Source organism: Microtus pennsylvanicus, chromosome 6 (genome assembly GCF_037038515.1).
Source record: "Microtus pennsylvanicus isolate mMicPen1 chromosome 6, mMicPen1.hap1, whole genome shotgun sequence".
NCBI classification, from domain to species: Eukaryota; Metazoa; Chordata; class Mammalia; order Rodentia; family Cricetidae; genus Microtus; species Microtus pennsylvanicus.
The window spans coordinates 55,120,777-55,136,480 of NC_134584.1; positions in this window are offsets into that span (position 1 = coordinate 55,120,777).

Genomic DNA, 15,704 nt, shown 5'->3' on the forward strand with positions numbered 1-15,704 from the left:
GGCCTGGGCCTTCCGCACACAACTTCACAAAGGGTGGGTGATATGGAAATGAAGGGGCACATTATACACATGTATGAAACCCTCAAACAATAGACAAGGGGAAGGACTGTCCCCAACAGTGGTCACCAGGATCATTAGTGCTTTGTATTGAGCCTTTCAAAGTCACTAGACCAAGTGGGCACAGAAGAATTTGGCCCCAGGAGAAGACAGCACAAGCTTTCTGGAGGAGAGGCAGTTCAGTGAGCTGCGGACAGAGGGACCAGTAGGGTCATTCTCAGAGACACCTGTGAGGTCAGGACTAACAGCAGTAGGAAGATGTCTCTGAACTTTGTGAGTGCACTGCTGAGTTTCCCAGAGGCTACTTGTCATGGGACAGTCACTGGCCTCTGAGGCAGACAGCAAAATGTCGTCCACTGAGCCAGCCATCAAATAGATTATAGAAAGATACAAACACGGGAGGCAGGGCTGGAGAGAAGGCTCAGAGGTTAAGGGCACTTGTTGCTCTTCCAGAGGACGTGGGCTCAGTTCCCAGCACCCACACAATGGCTCACAACCACCTGTAATTCCAGTTCCATGGGATCCAACACCCTCCTCTGACCTCTGAGGGCATCAGGCAAGCACACAGCACACACATCTACATGTTGGCAGACCATCCATCTTCTGACCCAAATAAGTTCAAAAGAATTGTTCTCAAACATAGCTTTCCAAATCCGCTGACTTTCTAAGAACACACAGCACAGGGCATGGTGGCTCCCATCTGCAGTAGTAGTGCTCGCTGCTGGGGAGGCAGAGACGGAGGTCACTAGGTGTTTCAGACGTCATGAAGAGTTCTAGGCTGTCCTGGGCTGCAGTGTAAGATCCTGTCTCCCAAAAAGAGTAGGAGAAGGAAGAGGAGGAGGTGGGGGGGGGGGGAGGAAAAGAGGGAGAGAAAGAGAGGGCTTGAGGAAGGAAGGCAGGCAAGGGGAAGGGAGAGGAGAAAGAAGGATAAGAGGATGACGGTGAGATGACAGGAAAGGGGGAGAAGAGAATGGGGATGAGGGGGGAAGGGAGAGGAGGGGGAAGGAAACAGAAGCAGGCTAATTATATTTAAAGCAAACAGGAGTGAACTGGTACCTTGCTGCTGCTGGCCACCTGCTGACTTTCTGGCTGCCTCACACCTAAGGGGAACCCTTTCCTTGAAGCATAGACTAAGTATGAAAAGTCTTGAAAGTACAGACTAAGTAGAGTCAGGTATCTGGGTGCCCTGTGCCCATGGTCAGGAGGCAAGAGGTACAGTGTGGCCCATGGGTCAAGAGGCAGGGATGGTGTGACCCATGGGTCAGGAGGCAGGGATGGTGTGACCCATGGGTCAGGAGGTAGGTACGATGTGGCCCATGAGACCCGAGGATCTATATAAAGTCTGCTTTTCAGCTAGCTGCTGCCTAAAAGGAAGGGATGAACTTTTATGAGTATGAGCTGCCAGGGCAATCTAAAACAGCAGTGGTCTCCTAGGAGTCATCCCGAGACATCAGAAAGCAGGCCAAGCATGGTACTGCACGCATGCACACCTATCGCCCCAGCACTTGAGGCAGAACCATGGGGTCAAGGCCAGCCTGGTCTCAAAACAGATGGGAAACCAAGGAGTGAAAGAAAAGTCAGCCAGTGTTTGAGCTTGTTACCCCGAAGACTCACTGGGCACTAGATGCTGCTTTTCTAGATACACGTGGGAAACCAGAGGTCAGATTCAGCAGCATCTTGGATTTCAGAGCAGACAACACTTGCTGTGTTTTCTCCCCAGGTGGCTGCCTGTTTATCCGTTAGGAAATGACTCGGAGCCAGAAGGGAGATTAGCCTCAGATGCTGCATCCACAGTAGCCGGAAGCCTGGGTTTGGGGTCAGGGCAGGCCTGGCCATCCTAGTGACTATAGACTATAGTAACAAGACCTTTTGAAGCTACCACTGGGCGACCCACTCTGGCGGCAAGACCCTGAGATCACCACCGGGAGGGAGACTGTCCACACGGCGGCACAATGATAAGACAGCAGTTGCTTAGCTAAATGCATTGGTTCCTCTCTTAGCCTGAGACACCTAGTTATTCCTGACCTGCTGAGGTGATGAGCGCACCTCCCCAGAGAAAGAATGAGTCAAGTGCATCCCTTCCATTGGGTTTTAGATATTTTTTGTAGTGCTGAGGAATGAAACCTAGAAGCTCACACATGATAGGCAAGCTCTTTCCCACCCAGGTACGTCCCCAGATAGGTTCGTTCATTCATCGATCACAATATAGAATGATACTTAATTAAGAAATAAAAAATAAAACCAGATGGTGGTGGCGCACACCTTTAATCACAGCACTCGTGAGGCAGAGGCAAATGGATCTCTGTGGATTTGAGGCCAGCCTGGTCTACAGAGTGAGTTCCAGGACAGCCAAAACTACACAAAGAAACCCTGTCTTGAAAAACAAAGGAAGGAAGGGAGGGAGGGAGGGAGGGACGGAGGGACGGAAGGAGGGAGGGAAAGAGGAAAGAAAAAAAGGAGAGAAGAGGAGGAGGGAGGGAGAGCAGGAGGGCGGGAGAGAGAGAAAGAGAAGAAAGGAAGAAATACAGAATCAAGGACCTCAGACTTAAAAAAGTTTGAGCAGTTCTGCCGTATTATAAGGAAGTTTTGGAAACTTTTCATCAGTTCTGAACCACTAGAGAACTTCTAAACAAATCCAGCATCCCCACCCTATACCCAACCACCGTGAGTCACAGCCTTTAGGGAACTGTGCCGGAGCATCCCTGAGAACTGCTCACTCTCTGCAGGAGATTCTAGCGAGTAAGATGGAGTTGATAGCGCTACTTTAAACAAAACATCTGGGCCTGGCGGAGTATTTGCCTAGCATTTCCCAGCACTACAGAAAAGAAAAAAGTTTGGCTTGGCCTTTCCTTCGGGGGATCTATTGAAGCTGCAGACTCCGAGCTGTAGGCCTGGGTTGGGGCTGATGCGCATGTCTAACAGAGGTCCATAAAACCAAGCCAGTTTTGTGGTTTTGCCACTGTTGTTGCTTTGAGAGAAGGTCTCATTGTGTAGTTCAGATGGATTCATACTTTGGAGTCCCCCTGTGAGCTCCCCGGGTGCCAGACATCACCACACCCGCGACACTGGGGCACTTGGTAAAGCAGCAGAAACATGGTTGCTTAATTCAGCTTAATTCAAACTTGTTTGAGGTGATATCGTCTTCCTATGACTCCTCTCCCCTCTTGGGGTCTTTTATCAGGGGGAAAGATAGCTTAAAGGGCTCTAATCGCCAACAAAACTTTGGGCTTTTAAGAGTGTCGATTGCGATTTTTGAGAGTGCCCAGCAGATAGCCAAGCATCTGGTGGCTAGAAAACACATGTTTTCCCACTAGGGAAACTGTTTCCCACTGGGTCTGGCTGAAATACGGTGACCTCGGGAACACATTCTAGTTAATATAGGGAATGTCATCTTAGCCATGCTGGGATGGGGAGCGATACTGACCCTGAGGCGAGTGACTCACTCAGTCCAGGGTTCATCAATACAAATCAGTGACTCCACAGTCCCAAGGAACAGGAAAGGTCTGAGAGACCCACTTTGGGAATATGCATTTGCGGCACATACCAAAAGCCTGGGAGACATTCTTTCTTGTGTGGTGCCTTGGAAGTGGCTAGGGGATGGGGGACTACTAGATGATGAGAGCAGAAATCGTAATTTGCTAAATCAAAATTAAAAAAACGTGCAATTCAGCAATGATCAAATAGCTAAGGGGTGGGTGAGATGACTCGGTGGGCAAGGGCGCTTGTGGTGCAAGCCTGGTGTCTTAGGGCGTACTATTGCTGTGAAGAGAGACCATGACCATGGCAACCCTTATAAAGGGAACATTTGATTGTGTGACTCACAGTTCAGAGGTTCAGTCTATCAGGGCAGAGAGCATGGCGGCATGAAGGCAGACAAGGTGCTGAAAAATAGCTGAGTGCCATACATCTTGCAGGCAATAGGAAGTCAGCTGATTCACTGGGCGGTATCCTGAGCATAAGAAACCTCAAAACGGGGGCTGGAGAAATGGCTCAGAGGGTAAGAGCACTGGCTGCTCTTCCAGAGGTCCTGAGTTCAATTCCCATCAACCACATGGTGGCTCACAGCCATCTGTAATGAGACCTGGTGCCTTCCTTGACAGCAGTATATTGTATGCTTAATAAATAAATAAATCTTAAAAAAGAAAGAAAGAAGCCTCAAAGCCCGCCCCCACAGTGACACACTTCCTTTAACAAGGTCATACCCACTTCCTATGAGATTATGGGGGCCAATTACATTCAAGCTACCGAATGTGTTGACCTGAGTTTGATCTCCAGAACCCACCCGGTAGAAGGAGGGAACTGACTCCCCAAAGTTGTCCTCTAAACTTCACAACCATGCTGATGCTGTGGCATGCATGCACCCCAAATAATATTTTTAAATTAAATGGCTGTACAAGATAAACCTGGTTTCTATCCAGTTAGTAATAACCTTTTTTTTATCCTACAATGACTACTAATAGACCATAATAAACACCTCCCTAGGAGTGAAGAACACAGGCTAAATAATACAAAGCCCAACAAGGGCAGGACAAAGCCGGTGGACATGCTTTTCATAAGCAATTTCACAAAGTGTCACCATCTCTAAAAAATCTGTGATATTTGTCCCAAGTGTATGACTTCTAGGAACCTGACCTAGGGAAATAATTAAAAATAAGACCAGCCACACAAAGCAATAAGATCCTAGGTGTTAAGCAGCCTTACTAACATAAACGATGGAAGACTAGAAACCCTTCATGTACCCAATCCCAGCTTCTCCAAAGACTAGCATGCTTGTTGAAAATGATATGTTTTAAACCGGGAATGACAATGCACACCCATAACCTAGCACCTGGGAGGTGGAGAGAAGAGGAATGGTGTGCGTTTGAGACCAGCCTTAGCTATAAAATAAGCCAGGGTTACATAGTATGACCTTGTCTCAAAAAATCAAAAAGAACTAAAAATGTCATGTATTATGGATAAAGTCATGAAGAAGTGCATGTAACATTAATTAAAAACAACCCAATGACACACGCATCATATAACACTAGCAGTATGAGGCTAGACCTAATGTAAGGCAGGGGTTAGTGAGAAACGCACCAAGACAGTTAAATGCATGTTTAGAGTGTGACTTGTTATGTTCTGCTTTGTTTCCTATTTCTACATTCCCTACCTGTCCCCTGAATACACACTTCTTCTTCAACAGAAAAGCGACTCACATCAACACAAAAACCAAACTACTACAGACCCCTCCTGAACATCTGCCAGCCACAACCCATATTTTGTACATTGAAATGTTTTCCAAGCAGTGGGTACAGAGGATCAGAACGTGGTAGGACCTACACGAATCATCTCGTGGAAGCTGGGATCTTCAAAACCAAGAACAGAGAAAGCGTGCCTTCTTGGCTGGACCCTAAAGCCACAGCTGTTTGCATCTGGTCTTGGCAGCCATCGGGAGCATTGCTGTCACAGTCTGTCCCCACGCTCAGCCAGAAATTCACCCTGGCTAAAAGACCTCTCGCTGGCGTCACAAGCCCACTCATTACTTATCTGCTTCGGGAACTCTTTGTTCATCAAACTGCAAACATCACCCGCCCCAAACACCAGGCTTTGACTACTAGAGGACTAATTAAGTTAGTCCTCTTACTGAACTGAGCTCTGGCATGGAAGCCCACGTCCTATGATGCGGTATTTGAGAACGCTGATAGCTTCCCCTTCAAATTCATTTTGTAAGAGTACTAACACTATTTCTCCAACTTTTACACTCCTTCACCCGAAGTGTTGGCTTCTTCACTTCATGTTTTCTCTTTCTTTTCTTCTTTCTTTATCTGGGGTATGTGTGTGTGTGTGTGTGCATTTACTTTTGAGACAGGGTCTCACTCTGTCTCAAAATGTTATCCAGACAGTGGGTACAGAGGATCAGAACGTGGTAGGACCTACAAGAATCATCTCATGGAAGCTGGCTTACCACTCATGACAGTCCTGTTCCCTCAGCCTCCTGTGTCCTGTGAACCACAGGCATGGGTCACCCTCCCAACCCTGGAAATGTTTCTGTTTTCTTTCCCTTCCTTTCCGTTTCTTCCTTCCTTTCGTCCTTCTTTTCTTCCTTCCGTCTTTCCTTCCTTTCTTCCTTCTGTTTTCTTTTTCTTTCTATATATATCATTATTATTCTCTAATACATTACATTCCAACCGCAGTTTCCCTTCCCTCCACTCCTCCCAGTTCCCCACACTCCCCCCCCCCAGACCTATGCCTCCATTTCCTGAGACAGATGTCTCACTATGTGTCTCTGATTGGCCTGGAACTCACTATGTAGATCATGCTGGCCTTGAACTCACAGAGATACACCTTTCTCTGCTTCTCCAGTTCTGGGATTAAAGGTGTACTCCAGGTGCCCATGTCTTTTTCTTAGAGTCATTAACTACATTTATGGGTTTGCAGTTTCTGGAAAAGACAGAGCATGGAAAGTGATGGAGCCTCTCTGTGGTGAGTGCGGAGTGCTTTCAGATGCACCCCCACAAGTCTCTTGCTCAGCTTGTTATAATTTAGACTTCTGAGCTCCATCAAACCGGCAATCCGAATCTCTGATTGGATCTATGACATCAGTGTTTGGAAAAAATGTCTCATGGGTATGTTTTGTAGTTGGCAAGAGGAAAACCACAATTTACCCCTTAGGACAGAGATAGTTTTTAGAACTGACCTATGTAGATTATCATGTCTATCTATAAGGCTGTTGAAGTGCTAATATTCTTTAAATACCCCCCCAGCTATTGGCCTAGATACTCTCAGTCCACTGAAAGACTAACCTTTGTAAGTAAATGTCTCTTTACCCTACCTTGATTTATTTTTGGGGGTGCATGTGTGTTTGTTTTGTTTGTTTTTGACACAGGGTTTTTCTGTGTAGCTTTGGCTGTCCTGTAACTAGCTCTGTAAACCAGGTTGGCCTCTAACTCATAAAGCTCTTTCTGCCTCTGCCTCCTGAGTGCTAGGATTAAAGGTGTGTGCCACCAACCACCTGCATTGCCTTGCTTTCTTTCTACTCTAATGATACATACCAGTGCTTTATATACCTGAAAAGTTTTTATTGTTTTTTATGAACAGGTAACACATGGTTCAGAGGTCACAAGAACAAAAAGATGTCTAGTCAACCCTCCCCTCAAGCCCTTGTCATCAGACAACACAGTTAACATCTGCTTGGGCCGAGGATGTCGGTCAGTTACTAGATTGTTTGCCGAGGACACAGGACAACCTGAAAAAGTGGGGCACGGTGGCTCATGCCTGCAATCCCACTCAAGAGGTAGAGACAGGAGGTCAGAAGTTCAAGGGACAGGATCCTCAGCTACACAGCCACATAGCAAATTTGAGGACAGCTTATGTTTCATGAGCCATCTTTAGAAAAATCTGGTTATTATATATTGTTCAAAACAATACTGGAATTCAGTGTCAGTTTTGTATACTAAAAGAAAAGTTTACCATAGGCCACTTTTAAAATTTTATTTTATTATTTTGTGTGTGTGTGTGTGTGTGTGTGTGTGTGCACGTATGCTCTTGCAAGTGCACCTATGTGTATGCATTTGCACCACAAGCATGAAGGTACCCATGGAGACCAGGAAAGGACATCCCCTGACACAGGAGTCACAGGCAGCTGTGAACCACACAAAGTAGGAACTGGGAACCAAACCCAGATCTCCTACAAAAACAGCATGTGCCCTTGACTTCTGAGCCAGCTGTCCAGCTCTACCCACTGTAGGGCATTTGATTTTTATATTGTACCTTTGGGTTTTAAAAACTCCTCCTGAGATAAAAGTATTAGATATGGCAACCACACTACAGCCCAGAACAGGAAGAGCACTTATTGCTAACACCCTAGAGGGTGTCAGCCGAGTGGTCCTGCTGTATCTGGGGACCATGAGCTGAGTTAGGACAGCTGCAGCAAGGACAATGAGGACTGCAGGACTGGGCTGTCTCCCATCTTCAGCCATACTGACCCTGGCCCACTCCCAGAGTGATGGCAAAGACACAAAAGGTAAGGGCAGAGCTAGGGATGTGGCTCGGTTGATAAAATGCTTTCCGGGCAAGCATGCTGATGTGAGTTTGATTCCTGGAACCCATGTTTTTTAAAAAGCCAAGATGTGGTGGTGTGGGCTTGTAATCCCAGTGCTGGGGAAGCAGACACAAGTAAGTTCAATGACCGGAAGCCTGGCCTACTCAGTGAGGTCCAGGGCATGGAGAGATCCCATCTTAAAAACAAGGTAGGAGCCAGCGAGGTGGCTCAGAAAATGAAGGTGCTTGCTGACAAGTCTGATGGCTCTGAGTTTGATCCAATCCTTGGGACGCACATGGTGAAGAAGATAAAAAAGAGTTCTCTTTGGCCTCCACATGTGTGCCATAGTACACACACACAAACACACATGCACACACACACCGTGCTCGTGAGGGCACATCATTGGAACTGGCACTTCCTCAGCACAGCCATATTCAATTGGCCAGTCTAGACCTAGGCCACCCAAGGTCAAGGAGACATAAAATTAGACAGGGTCTCTTCAGGAAAAGGATTTTAATGTCACATGACAAAGCCAGAGCCAGCATTTAGCTTAGTATCCACTGCTGCTAAAATAGTCCAGTTTCTAAGATTTCTCAGATGTTCAAATATGTTTAAAAAAACAAAAACACAACAACAACAAAAACTGTAAAGTACCCAAAAGGATTGGGACCTGGACTCAAAGCCATCAGCATGCATCTCACACCTCCAGAGGGACAGGAAAAGAGGAGGCCTCACAGGAAGTGCAATGCCGCAAGTCCGTGGAGCCTGTTGGGCTTCGTTCTCTCTTATTTTGATGTTTTTCTCCATGAAATCACCGAACCCAGGGCCTTGGATTCTTCCCAGGTGAGTGTTGTACCACAGAGCTACACCACCATCCAAGAGTGGCAGTTTAGTGGAAGATTTGCTTTTAAATACGTCACTTCCTCCAGCGGGGGCATTGATACACTGACCAGTAATGACCAACCATGGGGTGGGGGGTGATGGAGAAGTTTCCACCCTCAGTGCCAACCTGCCCTGGGGGTTGTTGCTAGTGTTGTGGTTCCGAGCTTTTTAAAGTCATAGTGATGGTGCTGTCAGGGTGACCTTGGAAGAAGGCCCGTGAAGCAAATGTCAAGAGCGATACTCGTCTCTTTCCCGTTTAACTTAATTTTGGTTGCTATTATGCTTCCTTTGATAGAGAAGTTTTGCTTCCTAAAATGGCACCGCCTAAGATGCTATCTGTAGCCTCATCCTTATTTTAAAAAAACAGACCTTTTGCTGGAATTCCCAAGAGCCTCAATATGCATATGGAATCAGTTAAGCATATGATATTTCTTGACATAGGCCTACTCAGTCCCGCTGGTTGGGAAGGAATCCCGGGAAGGCTGGAGCGTTTCTCTCTGACAGGAAGGAGAGATGGGGCTTGGTATGGCTCAGAGAGTAGGCCACAGTTCCACAAACTACATTTGTACTTAAGAGTCTAGACTGTAGGGATGATGAAATAGTTCAGTGTGTAAATGCTCTTGCCTGATGACGGGACTCCTATCCTCAGGTGAGAGGAGTGGATTCTTACAAGTTGTCCTCTGACCTCCACATCTGTGCCGGGGAACGTGTGATGCATGAGTTAGATAAATAAACACATAGACTTTTTTGTTTTGTTCTGTTTTTCAAGACAGGGTTTCTCTGTGTAGCCCTGGCTGTCCTGGAACTCGCTCTGTAGACCAGGCAGGCCGTGAACTCACAGAGATCCACCTGCTTCTGCCTCCTGAGTGCTGGGATTAAAGGCATGTGCCACCACTGCCCAGCTAAAACATCCACTTGGAAGAGCATGGATTTATCAGGTTTGAAGATAAGTGCGCACTAGCTCTTAAGGGGAGGGTGTTGCCTTATTGTTGCCCCAATCAGCAAAGGGCAGGTGTGAATAAATGCACTCTGACTTTCAGGCCCCATTTTATCTCCCCAAGCTCTCACACCTACTCCTCAGTCACCAAGACTATCTGCTTCTGAGAGCCCAAAGCAGGTGTTCTTCCAGGCACATGGGAGGGGCCCCAGGAACAGCGTCTGAACGGGGACTGCAGGTGGGATGGTGGACAGAGGAACACTGCTGCACAGAGAAGGGTCTGGGTGGAGGACTGAGATTCCAGAGCCTCAGCTGATCGGTGCTGCAAGAACAAAGTGCTCCCGGAAAGCAGTGTGTTGACTGAAGTTTCTGTCCCACCAATTCCCACATCCGTTTAGTCCCAAATAAACACACAAGAGGTCTATATTAATTATAAACTGACTGGTCTATTAGCTCAGGCTTCTTATTAACTCTTATAACTTATATTCGCCCATGGCACTTGTCTGTGTTAGCCACGTGGCTTGTTACTTTTTCGGCGAGGCAGTCACATCTTGCTTGCTCTGTGTCTGGATGACAACGGAAGACTGAAACTTCCTTCTTCCCAGAATTATTGTTGCCCCACCCCTACTTCCTGCCTGGTTACCCCACCTCTACTTCCTGCCTGGTTACCCCACCCCTACTTCCTGCCTGGTTACCCCACCCCTACTTCCTGCCTGGTTGTCCCCACACACACACACACACTTCCTGCCTGGCTACTGGCAAACCAGCATTTACTTAAAATACAAGTGCTGGGGTACAGACCACTGTCCCACAGCAGCAATGTTGTAAATAAAGCTGGCAGTTTAGGGTGGGGCCAAGTGGAGGGGTTAGGCGTATTCAGCCACCTCAGTAGAGGGGTTGGCAAGCCATGTTCAGCCACCTGGAAGCCCTCTGAGCCTTTCAGCAATTCACTGACTGGGTGTGATTTGAGCTTAGAGAGATGGCAGCATGAAGGCGGGCAGAAAGACACCAGCAAGGGTCAGAGTTCCAAGTACACGGCTTCAGGGGGTCTCTGCCATTCGACAGGGACCATTCCTAAAGAAACCTGATTTATTCCAGCCAGCCATTTCCCTCCCACATCACTCTGAGTAACGTTCAAATCTCACGGCCTATTAGATCTCATGAATTTCAAAGTAAATTTCCTTTGCCTAAGAGAAAGCAAAGCAGCTACTGGGAGAGACTTTGCCTCCAACTCTGATCTACTTCTTGTCTCCTCCCTATCTCCCCACTTCCACCCACACGGAAATCACAGCTCTCCAGCAACCCACAAGGCTGGACCTAGGCCCTGGGCAGCGATGCTCAAGTCGGATCTGTCTGCCTAGGCCAGAGCTCCCTGGGGCTCTCAGAAAGGCGGCAGGCCTGGCAAGCCCACGGGAAGATGAGTACCCTTTGCTCCATTCCGGACACGTGAGTTGACAGCCAGCATCAGTCAGCCTCGGTGCTGGCCTTTGTCCTGCTCTGCTCCTTCCCTCAGGCCCTTCTGGGACACTCCTTAGACACAGACGCTCAAGTCCCATGGAGAGGCATGTCCAGGAATCCCACAGCTGGGGGCTGGGGGCTCAGGAAGAGTACCAGGTGGCTTTTATGGAGTTTGCCAGCTCTGTGGCATCATGCTGAGGGGAAGAAGAGGTTGGCAGCACAGCAAATGGCTGAGCTTCTCTCAGGAACACTCAGAGCACTCGAGAGTCTGCTACTGCCATTTCCCAAAATGCCTTTGTTGTTGGCCACTTAGAGTCTCCAAAACATTTTCCTAACAGGACATGAACTTTATTTTCATTTTTAATTTTTTTCTTTTTCTTTTTTTTCTTTCTTTCTTTGACTCCCTAAGTGTCTCTGCAGTGATGACAAATGGTGGCTGAGTCTGCCTGTGCCTCCATCAAGAAGGCGGAAGCACCCAGGAAAACTGGCACACCTGAAAACTCAGCACTTGAGAGGCTGTGGCAGGAGGATAAAAGTTTAGATGCTAGCTGGGCTCCACAGTGAGATCTTGTCTCAAAGAGGAAGAGGCTAGGAGCAGGAAGGGAGGGAGAGGGGAGAAGGTAGCAGCTGATCTCCGATCACCTCAGAAGGGAGACCCTACGCTTGTCCCCAAGTCATCTATGACAATGTTGTGAGCGCAATCAAGTTCCAAGAAAGAGAAAGAAATGGCTTCCAAGTAAGTAATCTGTGTTTTCAAAACATTTGTGAGTAATCTCTTGCCTCTATTTTTATTCGTTTTTGCTCACAATTCCCACAAGCTTCCTTATTTCCCTGATCCTGACCTCCAGCAGGCTGGAGTCAGGTGCTGAGAAAGAAAGATATAACTAGAGGCAGTCACGTGACTTACCAAAGATTAAAAGAGAGAGCGACAGAGAGACTATAAAGAACCAACAGGAGAGCCTAGAAGAGTCCAGGGACAGAGGAGCTGCTTGCTAAACCATTCTGTCACCAGAGCAGACAGCAAAAAGGTTGGGACTGCTGAAGCCCCTGCTGCTGCTTCCTGGCCACGGAGGAAGATTTAAAAAGATAAGCATGCTCCATGTGCTCTATTGGAGGGCTGCAGGAGGGTCCAGGTGACCACACAGCTAACGCAGTCAGCCTGGCCCCTTTCCCTCCAGGGACATCCAAATGCCTCTGTTTGTTCCTGAGTCATCACAGGCTCAGAAGGCTACTTTCATGAATCATTCCTCTCAGTGGTCCAAAAGTGAAAAGGAGGTGGCCTCCTTCCTCCAGAAGTTGTGCTCGATTGGTAACCAAGGAGCCTTGTCCAAGTCCAAGGGCTCCTGGCATCTTTTGGGGACACCCTTTGGTCTGCCAGTGTTCCCCACTGGAAAAACTCCACGTTTCCTCAGCTCACGAGATTGGAAGTAGACTTCAGTGAGTGCTGAGCCATCCTTGATCCCCCACTTTCCTGGTTACTATGCTTGTACTTCCCAGATGAGCTATTTTCATTTTCCTAGAATTCAGTATCCCAGTTCTAGTCCTAGAAGAATCTATACTAAGGCAGAAAGGTGAACCCCACTAATGGGACCGTGTATTTGAAACAAAGCTTGTTCTCCAGCCATGCTAGAAAATGGAATACACAAACAATCCAAATGTTTTGGCTTTTATGCACTATCTTCCCAGACTGCTGTCTCCTATTTTTTTTTTTTCCTATTCACTTCTATTTGCCTTCTACCAATTAAGCTCAAAGTGAGTACAGGGTAAACAGGTACTTCCTTCAAATTCTCAGGCTACAACTTGAACTCATAAAACAGTCAAGTCCAGAGTGTTGTGGGAGGTCCTTCTGTCTATGTGTTGTTTTTATTGGTTAATAATAAAGGAACTGTTTTGGCCTATAGCAAGACAGAACTTAGCTAGGTGGGTAAAAACTAAACTGAATGCTGGGAGAAAGAAGGAGGAGTCAAGGAGAAACCATGTAGTCCTGCTGGAGACAATGCCAGAACTTTACCCCATAAGCCACAGCCTTGTGGCAATACACAGATTAATGAAGATTGGTTAATTTAAGATATGAGTTAGCCAGAATACGCTTAAGCTATTGGCCAAACAGTATTGCAAGTAATATGGTTTTTGTGTGATTATTTTGGGGCTGAGCAGCTAGGAACAAACAAGTGGGATCCTACAACACCAGAGCCCTAAGCAGGATTGAGGGCTCAACAAAGAAACCATAAGACCTTAGGTCCCTTCACCCAGGAAGCTTAAGGAACCTCCCAGAGCAGAGTTGTCTTTCTGTGCTTCTGGGGTCTTGGCTTCAGGTGGTTGCTGCTTGGAGGTCAGAGCATACATGGCTTCAGCCACCCAGCACCAGGCTAGCCAGACCCCTCACCATCTGAGTAGGCAGCTGCTACATACATCCACATCAGCCGCTACAGTGGTTTGAAAATGGCTTCAAAGGGAGTGATAACAATGGGCAGTGTGGCCTCGTTGGAGTAGGTGTGGTCTTGCTGGAGGAAGTGTGTCACTCTGCAGGCGGGCTTTGCAGTCGCATATATGTTCAAGCCACACCCAATGAGACAGATCATTTGCTGTTTCCCAAAAGTCAAGATGCAGGATACTCTGCTACTTCTTCAGTACCATGCTTGCCTAGAATCCACCATGTCGAATCATGAAGATGATGGATTAAACCTCTGAAGATATAAGCCACCCCCAGTAAATGTTTTTCCTTTACAAGAGTTGCTGTGGTCATGGTGTCTCCTCACAGCAATAGAAACCCCAAGACACCCACCATGGGTACTGTGGAAGCCTCTCTGCCCCATTTGACAAGGGGGTGAATAGCTCAAAGATTTGCTATTTAGACCATTCCGAAGGACAGAAATATTGATTATAACATCATCAGCGGGAAGGAAATTTCCAAGTAAGACACGCACTGCTAACTTCCACTTAGAGGTTAAAGATTTCTCTGTGTGTCTCTGGCAGCAATCAACAGTTAATGAAGCTGGAGATAGTTAAGGAGAACTCCTGACTCTAGACTGGACAGGAAGGCAGATCTGTGCCCGCAAGGCACTTCAGGGGATGATGGTATTAGACTTAGTTTGGGGACGTAGGATTGGTGTCTCTGCAGTTGTGCAAGAGGAAACATCATCACACTAATATCTTTCTGAGATTGTTGTTATTTTCTGATCTAGATGTTTAATGAGGATAGTTTGAAATGTTTAAAGTGTAAGTTGCAGAATGCCATTAGATTAATCCTTGAGAAATAATCAGTCTGAAGACTTCAAACTTCATTATAAAGAAATTAGGAGAGGAGAGAGGAGGATTTTATTTCACAATAATGGAATAAAAGGGACACAATGTTCTCCCGTGTAATTTAGACAGCGATTGCGTTAGTCGGGTTTCTGATCTATAACTAAATGCCTAAGACACTGGTCTTAAAAATGGAATGGCTTATTTGGGCTCAAAGTTGCCCATTTTCTGATGACAGGAATTAAAAAAAAAAGAGAGACCAGACCTTCTAGAGGTCTGACCACCTTCTGGTAGTACAAAGGTATAGACCAAGTCTGTAAGACCCGGTCTCTGAGGGAAATTCAGCTCCAGGTGACTGTGTCTGGGAACAAAGCCACCAACCATGTGAAGATCTAAAGACACACAGGACAGAAGAGGGTTCCTGTAGAGTGAGTGTTGTTGCCGGCCACCCACAGTTCATAGCGGTCACTGCAGCTCTCAAATGGGAAGACAGCAATGGAGCATGCGGAAGGCCAATACATCAACAGTATGTCAGTTTATTCTCTAGATTTTTACAATGAAACATGAGAAAAGTAGACAAATGGTATCACATGTCCATGCGCAGTGATTCAAGGAAGAACTCATCTTAGATTTCCCTCCTTGGAAAATGAAGGTCCTTACTTTCAGACATTCCTGTCTGGATGACACGGGAGTCCTCTGCTCTTCTGAGCACCTGACAGCGCCGGCAGCAAAGGTTTAAGTATACCTCTCAGATAGCCCACAGGGAGCATTGCCACATCTCAGCTCTGTACAACTGAGGCCTGAGATGGTTCGTAGTCAAGGCTCAGTTTGTTCAATGTACCATGGAATAACGTAATGAAGTACCAGTGTGTTGTTCATCTGTTCTTTCTGCTTGGTGAGTTTATTCACTCATCAAAGTGAATCTACCACAGACAAGAGCTCCCCTCCTCACACAAAAACAAAACAAAACAAACAAAAAAATACAGAACAAAACAAAAGATCCAGGGGAGATTCAGAAAGGGATAAGTCATGATTCTGCACTTGGAAGCACAGTATATAGTGAGAAAGAAAGACTTATAAATCAATTGTTTTGTCAATAGCATGAAA